At 40.1% G+C, this 12,452-nt stretch overlaps 1 protein-coding gene across 2 annotated transcripts in view; it reads right to left on the minus strand.

Annotated features, from left to right (window-relative positions):
* Positions 1–6,812, minus strand: part of ZNF740 (zinc finger protein 740) — a 604,397-nt gene extending 597,585 nt beyond the window's left edge. Inside the window, exon 1 of one of the 2 annotated variants that reach the window (XM_044083855.1) lies at positions 6,751–6,812. The gene's annotated coding sequence lies outside the window, so the exon portion shown is untranslated. The remainder of the gene's footprint in view (positions 1–6,750) is intronic. The other variant, XM_044083854.1, reaches the window with a different exon arrangement.
* Between the last annotated feature and the right edge of the window lie 5,640 nt (positions 6,813–12,452).

Consider the following 12,452-nt stretch of genomic DNA (forward strand, 5'->3'; position numbering starts at 1 on the left):
GGTACTAGTGTTTCCAGATTGTAGGATTTTACTAATAGCATGCCAAAACTTATGAGGATTGTTTCGATGTTTAGCTTGAATACCTTGGTAGTAATTAATCTTGCCCCCCCCTTCTCATCCTATCACATAGCTCATCATCAGCAGGCCACTCCCCTATCTCTGTCTCTCCTAATTAGTACTAATTAACTCTCTTTTGAACTACTCCCTCTCCTTTCTAACCATCCACTGCACTAACTACTTCCCAATTCTACCTCTTATCCAAACCTCGACTAATTTCTTACCTACATATTTTAAACCCTGCTCAATATCTTGAAACACTCTCTCCTACTTTCTGCATCACCTGCTAACACAAACTACTCCCTACTTAAATCTATTTATTACTATGGCCCCAACAAATAAAACTACTTTCACAAAAATACTACTCTTAACTACCACAATGGCCTGTCTTACCATACTTTATTCACTAACCTCCTTTGAACATCTTTCTCTACCTGAACAAAACCATTACATCCAACAAAATATCATCTTCTTTCAACTACTCCCTTAACCACAATAACATAACCTGTACCTCCAACTATATACTATCGAAATATCACAGAGCAACCCACATTATTTACATCACTACCAAAAAGACTTTTAATAACCTCTATAAACTCCTTAAATCTCTACAATACCCCCAGAAACACCCCCTCCTAGACGGTGATATTCATCCAAACCCTGGCCCCAATACTGACTATACCAATAACCTTGACAATTTAACAGTGCCTATGGTTTCTACATTAAACCATCTAACTCTCTCTTGATAGCTCACCTTAACATTAGAAGTATTAACAATAAAAAATTCCCACCTGCATGCACTCCTTGATGTGCACTCATTTGACATTCTATGTCTTACAGAAACTTGGCTAAAACCATCTACTCTAGACCAGGAAATTAGCCCTCCTGGCTATAACATCCTTAGATGTGACATCAAAAAAGGTGGAGGTATAGCCATCCTCTATAAATCTAACCTCGAAAATTCCCCCTTTAATGTGCTTCCATCATTAGACACCAAATCTGAAATCCTAACTACCAAACTCCAAATCAATAACTCCAAATCTATCCATCTAATTTGTATGCATCTCCCCCCAGGTAATAATACCAATACTCTTGAAAACCTACTTAGTTACGTCTCTACCCAACTACCCCAGGAAACCATTGTACTGGGTGACTAACATCGACTGGTCCACCTGCAGTTCTCCTAACCCTACTAGCCACATAAACCTCTTTGGATTCTCACAATTAATAACAACTCCTACTAGAATCCACAAACCTAGCAGTAAGGAAACTATTCTGGACTGGATCCTTATTAATAGCCACCCCGAAACTTATACTCCAGGAACCCTTCCCAACGATATCAGCGACCATATGCTTACCTACATTATTAGACAAAATGTCCATATTCCAACTACTCAATCTCAAAACCTCCCGCTTAAAAAAAATCTTTAATCCAGACAGCTTCCTAAACGAATTGCAAGCATGTGACTGGTCACCACTAACCCATCTTGAACTTGATGAGGCTGTTACCTACTTTAATACTAACTTTCTTCAAATCATTGACTGCCATGCACCTTATCGCTCTACTAGAATAGGAACCAAATCTGCCCCATGGCTCACAAAACAAACTAGGCAAAAGAAACTCATCATAAATAAAATCTGGGCTAAATGGAGAGCTACCAAATGTCTATCAGATCACCTCCACTTTAAACAGCTAAGAAATGCCACCAAGAAGGATATTCTTAGAGACAAAAAAGACTTCTACCTTCACCTCCAACAAACTCCACAAAAATTTTGGTCAGGGATAAACAAACTTCTTCAGCCAGGTCACCCTACTACTCCAGACCCAGCCGGTTTCAACCATAACAACTCCAACCAGATCCTTGATGCCTTTAATAACTACTTTCCAGAAGCCATTCAAACCCTGGCCAATTCTTTACCACCCTTCACTGCTTCCCAACTAAATATCTGCATGACTTCATTGCCTACCTTTCAAATACAACCAGTATCTACATCTCTCATCTATAAGCTACTTCAAAAATTGAAACCCTGCACCCCTTCCGCTGACCGTCTCCCATTTGAATACGTACAAATTGCCACAAAAGCTATAGACTATCCTATCTCTATCCTTATTAACAGAACTATCTCAGAAGGCAAAATCCCTGCTTTATGGAAAGTATCCCACATCATCCCTCTACATAAAGGTGGACCTTCTATTGAGCTTTCTAACTTTTGTCCTATTGCTTTACTCTCCCCAATAGCTAAGTTAATGGAAAAATGTATTCACAAACAACTACTTAACCACTTACTACAAAATAACCTACTAGCAAACTGCCAACATGGCTTTAGGCCATTCCATCAACTGCCCTCTTATCCTTTACCAACTCTATATATAAAAATCGTAACAATAATTCTTTTCCCTCTGCACTATTTATTGACCTGTCAAAAGCCTTTGATATGGTTAACCATAACTTACTTCTAGACAAACTAAAAGCCCATTCTGTCGATCCTCAAGCTATACAATGGTTTAGGTCTTATCTGGAAAATAGACAGCAAGCAGTACTTTGGCATAACAATCTGTCTTCACTACTCCCAGTAAATACTGGAGTACCCCAGGGCGCCATCTTAGGTCCCCTACTCTTTTCCTTATTTATTAACAATCTACACATGAACATATCTCAAGCCACCTGCATTCAATATACAGACGACTCCACCTTAATCTGTACAGCCAAGAAGATAGCCTCTCTCCACTCCCTCACCCAAACTGTTTTTCATAATGCTGAAAACTGGTTTATGCAACACTGCCTCCTCCTAAATCCCCAAAAAGCAAAACTACTGCTTTTTACTCCAACTCATAAATCACCTAATCCATTCTTCTCTGTAACCTCTAACAATGGTACCAACATAACCCCAGATACTACAACCCGCCTACTAGGTGTAACAATTGATAATCGTCTCAGCTATGATGACCACATCAACTCCACCATAAAGTCTGTTAACAAAAAACTTGGTACCCTCTATAGAATTAAACCCTTCCTTATCCCTTCTGCAAGGAAAACTATTGCCCAGACCCACCTCATACCCAACCTTTTCTATGCCTCTGTTATATATACTAACCTATCCAAAAACTACCTCTCTAAACTCTCCACCTGTTATAATAGCATAGCTAGATTCATCACATGCTCCCCCTTTAAAACTCACCACTGCCTCAACCTCAAACAACTTGAATGGCTAGAATTGCAAAACAATATACTCTGCCAACAATTACCTATTACTCAAAAGATCCTATACCACCCTAACAACACCCCTATCCTCACTAATCTAATTACACCATATAAAAATCTAGCAACACTATGCTCTGCTAATAAGCTTTTAGTTTCCTCAATTAAAGCCAACAACAAAGCCGGTGATTCACTTTTCTCAAACACTGCAGGTAAAAACTGGAATCAGCTTCCTTCTGAATTATCAACCCTTGCTTCTACTTCTCTATTTAAAAAACATCTTAAAGAACATCTGAAAAATCATTGGCTTTATCCATGTGCTAACCCAAACTGATATATTTTTCCCCTTCCTGCTCTTACCCCTATCCCTATTCCTCTAACCTATGCCTCCAAATCTAGTTACTACTCTTTTCTTCGTAATATGAGGATAAAATATAAGTTATTTCTCTCTTAACTGAGTCTTGCTCATAACTCCGTGTGTTTTGTATAATTAGTCTAATTTTTACTAAAATTGTTATAGTTTATAATTTTATTATTATAATTTTTCTTTTGACCAATGCTACCTCTATATTGTGATTTTTCATGTCTTTTTACATTGTTAACTTTGTCACTGTTCATGCTTGGAGCTTTTCTCCCCGAGCCTCTACTGAAAATGGAAATATATCCAGTTAGACTAGCCCGGTCAACAAATGTAAAAATAAATAAAATAAATTTGTTTTTTAGTGTTATTTCCAAGTTTTTGATATGTCTGTTTAGTCACTTGTGTTTTGCTTTTTTTTTGTCACAGATTCCAAGCTTTCTCTCTCTCTCTTTTAATAGTGATCTGGTTTCTTTTGTTAACCATGGGGCAGAGTTGGCCTTTACTCTTATTGTTCTTGGGGGAGCTTAGTCTATTCAGAATGTTCAGAAAACTTAAGTTGAAGTATTCTAAAGCTTCCGCTAGGGGGAAGATGTTTCAGTGGTACCCAATTACAGAGGTTAAGGTTGGATATGAAATGTTTAGTATTAAAATTTTTTTTTTGTTCCCAAGTTCATGATAGTTGGTGAATTTTGCTGGATTTATTCACTGCATAAGTAGAAAAGTTAGACAATAATTCCTGAGAATATCTGGAAGACAAGCAGCATATAAAGACGATGAAGGTCTGTTTGTTAATATCCAATCAAGGATGGATTGTCTATTTGATGTTTTATCAGTTCGAGTGGGGGTTTGTATGACTTGGGTAAAGTCATGGAGGTTTATGTGACTTGAAAGGTTTTGTGAAATACAAGTATTCCAATCAATGTTGAAGTCTCCCATAATAATTGTTTCCTGTGGAAGAGAGTTTGAGGACCAGTAAAGGATGTGCTCTAGGGTGGAGATGTTGTTACCTGGAGATGTATTAGATTTGTAAAGATTACTTCCACATTATCGAAAGCAGGAGTATTTTGTTGTAGGATCTCTAAAATAAAGTTACTTTTAAATAGAATGGCTATTCTCTTTTTGTCCTTTCTATCTACCCTATACATACTGTAACATGGAGGTAGAATTTTATTATCGTTATTTTTTTATTTTAACCAAGTTTCAGTAATTAGAGCAATGTCAGGAGAGTAGTGGGCAAGAGTGGCATGAAGTTGTTAGAGGTTTTGTTAGTGATACTTTAATGTTCAACTTTAATAACAGAAAGTCAGATCCGACCCGAGAGAGGTTTAGTAAACTATGGCTGCTGTAATGGGGTCTTTGCGTAGCATAAAGACATACCTCTCAACTATCCAGATTTTCACCTCATATTTTTGGTCTATTCCACAGGGCAGCCGCGATGGTGCAGCGGTTAGCACTGCCACCTCACAGCAAGAGGTTCTCTGATTCGATTCTCGGCTGGGGGTGCCTTCCGTATGGAGTCTGCATGTCCTCCCTGAGGTTGCATGGGTTTCCTCTGGGTGCTCTGGTTTCCTCCCACATCCCAAAGACATGCTGCAGATGGATTGGACACTCTTAAATTGGCCCTAGGTGTGAGTGTGTGCATGCGTGTTTGTCTTCTGTGGAAGGTTGGGCACCGGGCTGGCAACCCGATAACGTAAAACTCCACTGTCAATCGTTCTGCGGACAGTTGTTCCGCTGTGGTGACCCCTAACTGGGATAAGCCAAAAGGAGATGATTTTTGCTTTGTTCCTCATGTGTGGTTTTCTGGGAAAGCATTTAGGATTGAAGTCATGTTCTTGCTGTGAGGCGACAACACTAACCGCTGCACCTCCGCAGCCATGTAAATAATACTAAATAAATGACAAACATTTGAGTGTCAAACTTCATATCCTTCAGAAAATACATAATGGAAAAACTGTTATTTTAACAACTTTCTAAGTTATTTTTTGTGCTTTTGTTACCCCCACCCCATTATTTCTGACTTTGCCCAGATTTCTTGTGCTGAGACGTTGAAAGGTAAAAAGAGGTCCTTTGCTGTTCTTGCACTGAAGAACCAAACACCTGTACTGGTCTGCAAAATATAACCTCAGCAGAAGAAAAGCAAGACACGACTCATGTTATGCAAACATTAAAAATCACTTTTTTGAAAGATATGAGTCAGACAAGACAGCCATAAAAGCAGCAACAATCTTGCAAGGTTTTACTAACAAACTTTTATTGGCTTCAAAACATCTTAATTTAAGTAAGTAAAACATGGAATGCTGAGCTTGCATGACACGAACAAACTGCAAAACATATACTAATAGACACGTTGTGCTAAATAATTGTTTAAAGTTACAACAGAAAATACGCAAGCTTGTTTGCTGTGCAGGTAACTGCCAACTTCTGCATACACCACCCTTGTTAAGGAGATGAGAAAAGCATTTCCAGAAATGCCCTAAACAATTTGCTATCCAGAAGCAAAACTGTACTCCAATAAATTCAAAAGAACACCCACAGAATGCACAAAGAGCTAATGAAAGGGGGAGTACACAACAAACAATTCAGAGATGTAACTGGACTAACCCCCCCCCCGAGCTTCTGGAAGTGCAGAAGTATACATGTCATGCGCTGGACCACCACATGCACAACACTACATAACTCTAACAGTACAGGTACAGTAAATTAAATGCAGGACACTGATGGAAAATAATTAAATGCAAACGTTACAAGCCCAGAAAGACTACAAAAAAGTATTTTCTTTATTATCATCTTTCAAATTAAAGCTGGCCTTGCCAACTTCCCTAACTACTGTTGATTGCAAGTAATCGTCTTCAGCCAAGCCCATTCTTTGGTCACGCAACTTTTTTTCCAGTCCGTCAACGTAACCGGACTCTCCCTGCTTTACAAAGGATGCTGGCTGCACTGTTCCAAACAGGTAGAGTGCACACTGTATTTGCACCCTCCCCCACACTGTGCATTGAAGTTGCGAGTGCTTCCCTGCACTGAAACTGCGAAATGCACCAAAGGAGTGCACAACCATTTACTTCATACTTTAAACACCTGTATAATTCACCCATAAATCACAAATGCACCCTATGGGCAATTACTTACCCCTAATTCCACCTTGCTTTCACAAAGTTTACCAACACAAGCTACCCAGACCGGAAACTGTCACCGGAAGTACTACTTTTTCAGCTATGTTACGTAATGGGACACATCAACGTCACGTTACTAACGGCGAACGATTTTAGGTTAGTTGACTATTGGTTTCTGGTTGCTTAGCGGCTGTGCCTGAGAAGTTTGATTTCTGTCTTTCTCTATGATCTTTTGAGAAAATGTTTTGGTTTACTGTTAACAAATAGCCGACAAATATTTTAGGCACAGACTTATTCTATTGAAGTAAATAGAAATGATTTAATACCATTCTGTTAACTTTCTGTGTCAACAGTACCATCATTTAAAAGGATGTCTGATTTGGGGTTATTGACCCTGATTGGTGAGGTAATTTAACCATGTATTGTGTAAGTTTGTATACAATTGCAGATGTTTTAGTCAACTCCGTATTCATTCAACGTCTGCCAGCTGTGTATTAGAGCAAACCCTACCAGATGCGCAATAGCAAGGACCGCCCAACACCACGCGCATGATGTTTAATTTTTTCTGTAGGTGTGAATAAACATAAGAATGTCTGCGTCCGTCATATGAAAATTCTCAAAACATAAAATTGTTCATCTTATTCATTAAAAATAGTTAAATATGCGCGCTGCTGTAACAGACCTGAATGCAAAATATTTATCATTGCAAGTGTACCTCATTATGAGGAACGTACCTCATTTGGTGTCTTAAAAAGTTCATGCTCCTCAAAGTTCCACATTGAAAGGGTCTGTGACACATTCACAGTTTTAAGTTATTTTTTAACTGATATCTTTGATTATAAGAGGTTACTAGGCTAATGGCCCTGGGGCCCTTCCAAGCCTAGCCAAGTGTTTATCCCCAAAAAGAAACCTCAGTCAGCACCTGTCGCCCCTGTCAGGGGGTAGTGTGTGAGGAGTTAGACTTTACGGATATGGAGCTTCTCTAGTAGGGCTGCGTCCGAGATTGCCTTGTAGGTGAGGCACAGATCACCCCTGAGCAATCTGTACAATACCGAGTAGAGTGATAGTGATTTAAGCTTGTCTGCATAGGACAGGTGTTAGAGGCCATGGATTCTCTTTGTGAGGTATTTCAGTGGCCTTTCCAGTTAGTGCATATGTTTGGAGTGGTACATCCCAAACAGGGCGTTATACTCAATTATTGGTCTAATGAGGGAGGAGTATAGAGAGGTAATGACCTCCTTTTTTCTGGATGTAATCCCTTTACGTATGAGATGAACCAAGTAAAAGGCTTTTCTGGCCACTGTCTCTACATCATGGGCGAATGTGAGGTTGTTCTCAACCTGAGTGCCCAGGTCTCTCACCATACGTTGTGTGCTTAGTGGTTTGCCGTTGATGTGGTAATCAATAGGGGTCATGTTTTTGCTGAATGGTATGATGAATAATTTTTTTGCATGTAGCTTGAGGCCATGACTTTGGCCCCAGTCATTAGTTGCTGTGAGACGTACTTGCAGTATGTTAACATCATTTGGGGAGTCAGTGGCAGCACCCAACTTACAGTTGTCCACAAACGTGGTCAGCCCCAGGCCTTTTGTCTTTGCTTGGACCTCTGAGAAATAGATGCCAAGCAGTAGGGGTCCCAGGACAGATCCCTGGGGAACTCCACTAGTGACAGGTCTGCTATCGGAAGTGGAGGTACCTATTTTGACTTTGAGGGTTCTGTCGGTGAGCCAGTTGGCCACCCACCTGATGAGATAGGAATTTACTCCAAGTTGTGTGAGCTTTTCGATGATGCCCGAGTGGAGGATTGTGTCAAAGGCCTTGGCCAAGTCAAGGTAAGCTGTATGTACTGACTTTCCCTCATCCAGGGCCTTGGTGGCAGTCTCAAAGACGTCAACAGGCAAGATCTGCCCTTGACGAATCTGAACTGGATGGGATCAAGTGCTTGGAGTTTGCCTATGTCCTTGTTTATAAGATCCATGATAATAAGCTCCATGGCTTTACAGATCAGACTTGTCACGCTAATGGGGCGATAGTTTCCAGGGTCAGTAGTGGCGCCACCTTTGTGCAAGGGGATGACAATGGCAGTTCTCTACTCTGCTGGAATGAAGTCAGTACTTAGGATGTGGTTGAACAGGGTGCTCAATGGTGAAGCCAGTTCTTGCTGGAGATGGTGCAGAATACATTCTAGGTCCCATGGAATCTGTGTTCTTTGCCTTGGATAGGGCCTATAACACTTGATCTATGGAGATGTGAGGTGCGGGATAAGTATCGGGGATGTCGAAAGGCTCTTTGGGGGGACAGGGGGTGAAGTTCGCGCTGAACCTATCTGCTAACAGGTTGGCTAAGTCAACAGGATCAGTGTAAGTGATGTTGTTAAGTACTAATTCATATTAATTCATTAAAAGATCATAATTATAAGTAAATCCATTATATTTTAACTATCCTATGACCTTTCTAGTTGAAGTTGTTAGTAAGCCATTAGTACGTACTCCGCATTTTGCCCATATGTTCCACATTATGAGGGCTAGAGTGTTCCTCATTTTGGAAATGGAAGGTTGAGAGCTAAGATAATGCAATATATTCGAAATAGTAAATTTTAAAATTGTAATATTGTAAAAGTTATGTAATATATTCAAAATAGTAAATTGTGTGTGCTTTCTTCTGACTAGGAATATGTATCTCTTGGTCTGTAACAGTGCGGAAGCTACTGTCACCAACCTGAATGCAACACATAATGAATGGACATAAGCAACTATAGTTGTTGGAAGAAAACTGCATTTTTTTACGGTACTTCTGTAGCATGACATTTACTGCTACTGCACAGTATTGGGCAGCAAAGCTGATGCCCTGCATACCTCTGTAAGTAAATGCATACAAACTAGAAAGCATGAATTTAACAGTAGTATAAAACAAAGTTCACAAACTCTGGTAGCTCATGGAAACACCGTGTTAGTAGTCATGTAAAGAAGCAACTTGTACATACCAGATGCAGCAACCGTCATAGACTATAAATGAGGCACTGGACATGTATTCCTTTTTCTGAACTTGGTTTAATACAAAGATCCCAAAAAGCCACAACAGTTTGAAGAGCATATCTTGAAAGACATTAAACACCCAGACCCACATCCCAGCAACTGAAATATCACAAGGCAGAGCACACCCAGACCCAGTAAAAACAGAAATGCATCCAGCATAGAAAACCATTTTGCAAACAGAAAATACTAATTCACAGTCAGGTATTTACATTCTCCTTGTCTGAGTCACTGTCAAGGGTCTGCTCCTGTCTTCGTGATCCCACATCTTGATCTTCATTCCTGACCTCACACAATGGGAAGGACATCACAGCAGGATCAGCACCTTCCTTTTGATGAGCTTCTTGAAGTTCTTTTATGTGAAGTAATAGACTGTTAAATAAGTTATCAAAATGTGTTCCATGTTTGCTCTGCCACATGAATTCATCCAAGTAGCTCAGAACCACGTGAAGCTGGGTCCCATTCATGACCTTAAACTGTCTCTGGCAGCATGACCACATGCTCTCCACAGCATTTCTGTGTGCACTTGACAGTGGGTCAACAAAATTTTCACTATGATTGACCGTAAGGTGCTTGTAATTCATCCCTGGTAATTCTTTAATTCCTTGGTATGCTGCCCACTGATCAGAAATAATTGTTGTCCCTGACAAAACATCTCGCTGGATAATAGGTAGCAATGTGGCTGCATCTCGTTTCTCAACAAAGGTTAGGTAACCTTTTTCTTTTCGGAACAGTCATAGATGCCAAACACCCACCTGTTCTGTTTTGCCAGGTTTTGGCCACAGTTGTCCTTGGCTCTTAACAACAGGTTTTCATCGATCTGGACTTCCTTTCCAGGACTCCTGGGTAATGTGGGGTCCTGGAGAAGTTTCTGTCTGCACACATCTCTTAGGAGCTGATACCAATCCACAATGGATTTGGTTGAGACTTCCAAGTGATCTGCTGCCATTTGGACAGGGAACTTTCTAAGTTAGCAGTAGATTATCCTTTCAAGCAATTGCAGAGGCAGTTTACTTTTTGTAAAAAATGTTCCAGTCAGCATCCCACTTTTAGATCTGCATTTCTTGGCTCCACACTTCCAAGCAAAGGATGATCCATGAGGAACAAGGGAAGCCTTATAGCCATATTTCATGCAGTTTTTCTTCTCGGGCAGAATCCCAAAAGATTTGAAGAAGGAAATCACTTTAATCAAGGAAGAAGTGATTTCAACAATGACATTTTCGTATCTGGACATTGTTTTAGTTTTGTAACCCCCTAAGAAGCTTCTAGCCAATAGTCTGATAAGTTAAAAGTAATTAACGAGAAGAGTCTGCCTGCAGTACTTATACACAAAATGCAGTCCATAAAATACATTTTCTCCTTTGTCTGACATGGCATGTGCTAAGACTAATCTGCATTTCAAAGTGCAGGAAACTTTCCTATCAATAAAGAAGGTGCTAATGAAAATATATCAGGAAACAGGTCTACTGCTTTTCATCGAATACCACATATTTGAAAAAGAGCAGTAGACTGCACAGTTGCACGAAAGTGTACTTATTCGAAAGTGCACTTTCGCAACTCAACTTCTACGAACGAATCACACCACAGTGGAGGACAGCAGGAAAACATGCTATGTCCTCCACTGTGGTGCGGTAGTCACGGACCTTAGGGTTAGGGCGTGGGTCATGGTAAGGGGATAGCCCTACTAGCTATCCCCTTACCATGACCCGCGCCCTAACCCTAAGGTCTGTAACTACTGCACTAAAGTCAGTAGTAGCCCGTTTGCTGAAGCGGGTTTCATGGAAGTGCACTTTCGCGTAACCCAGGGTCTACTGTGTGAGTTCGAAGAAGTGTATTTTCGAACTTGTACAGTAGACCCCAGGAAACATCCATAAGGAAAACAATGGGCTTATACTACAAAGCCAAGAATCCACCTTACCTATACCTTGTGTGTCAACTGCTCAGAGTAACCTGCATCTCAATGAGCAGGATAGTTTCCCTCCTTGTAGCAGGTGCTAAATGTTAATGTTTCAGGAAGCATCCAGGGGAAGAACAATGTGCTTGTGGAAGAAAACTTAATCCACCTTACCATATGAAGATTTTCTGCCCTCTCATTCTGAAATGAATAAGTGGGTTATAAGGGAAAAGTAAGTAGTATTTGCTAAAATCTGTGGCAATTTGAGCAAGAAATCATAACCTCTGTATGGCTGGAGATTTTTTAAAAAATGGACTAAAAAAGAAAAGAATAACTCCACCAGAATGAACATTGACGAGAACAGCACAGTACGACCACACAATGAATATTCACAATGCATATTCACGATGACACTGGCAAATCTGCATGGCTTGTCAATTGTGCACGATTAACATGCCACGTGACACACCCTTCCCATGTTAATCACTTTTGCTATGCCTCTTTCTGCACAGAAATGCCGGTCGGGTAGAGTTCTAATACAAAGTCCATCTGCCACCAGCAGCAGTCCTATGAGCTTTGTCATTTTCCAATCCACTTTTTATCCATTTCAGTGTTGTGTATGGGCATACCTTTCAACACTCGAGATTTTTGAATAATGTTTTTGGTCTGTCTCTCATAGAATTTGCTGTTTTCTGTCAAATTACTGAGGATTTTAGTCACTAAACTCTGACCAGGACCTACTACTTATCTATAAACCTAGGACAAACATTGGATGCACCCTATATAGCTACC

This window comes from Protopterus annectens, chromosome 9.part0, assembly GCF_019279795.1.
Source record: "Protopterus annectens isolate FY-2018-M chromosome 9.part0, PAN1.0, whole genome shotgun sequence".
In the NCBI taxonomy this organism is placed as follows: domain Eukaryota; kingdom Metazoa; phylum Chordata; order Ceratodontiformes; family Protopteridae; genus Protopterus; species Protopterus annectens.